Here is a 612-nt window from a genome sequence, read left to right on the forward strand (position 1 = left end):
CGCTGTAGTGAGATCGCAGGTATTAAGCTTCTCCATGACACTGTGTATGCGAAGGGTAAACAGAATTTTGAAGATAGAAAAGGTGGTCCTGCTAAGGAAGAGGAGCATTGGAAAATCGAAGAAGAATTATAATACGGAGTATACAAATTGTTGCCACAGTGGCCAAGGTAAGTGGCTTTGTTACGACTTCACAAGTGACTTTTATTCATGTATGGATAAAACCACCAGCTGAACAATGGAAAAGAGGTTTATGATATTAGGCTTCATGTCATCAACTTATGACGAAACGAAAATTTACCATATTAGGTTTGGTGGCAGCATTATGCAAGAAGCACTGTATGTAATATACTGTGACTCTACGAACAGTGGTATTACATGATCTATGACAGCAATTTTGTAGGTCTTACCAGTTTAAATGTTAGATCGAATAGAGATATCTCCTAACACTAAAAATAATAAAACCAGTTGATGCCAAACAAATTATAAAAAACCAAATATATATTTAATAAAATGAGCAGCGTTGCAAGAATACGATTTTATAAATGAAACGTGAAAGTTAACCCCGTAGAATATTATATTTTCATCTATTTTTAATGTTATCTATTGAGATGG

This window comes from Penaeus monodon, chromosome 29 (genome assembly GCF_015228065.2).
Source record: "Penaeus monodon isolate SGIC_2016 chromosome 29, NSTDA_Pmon_1, whole genome shotgun sequence".
Taxonomy (NCBI): domain Eukaryota; kingdom Metazoa; phylum Arthropoda; class Malacostraca; order Decapoda; family Penaeidae; genus Penaeus; species Penaeus monodon.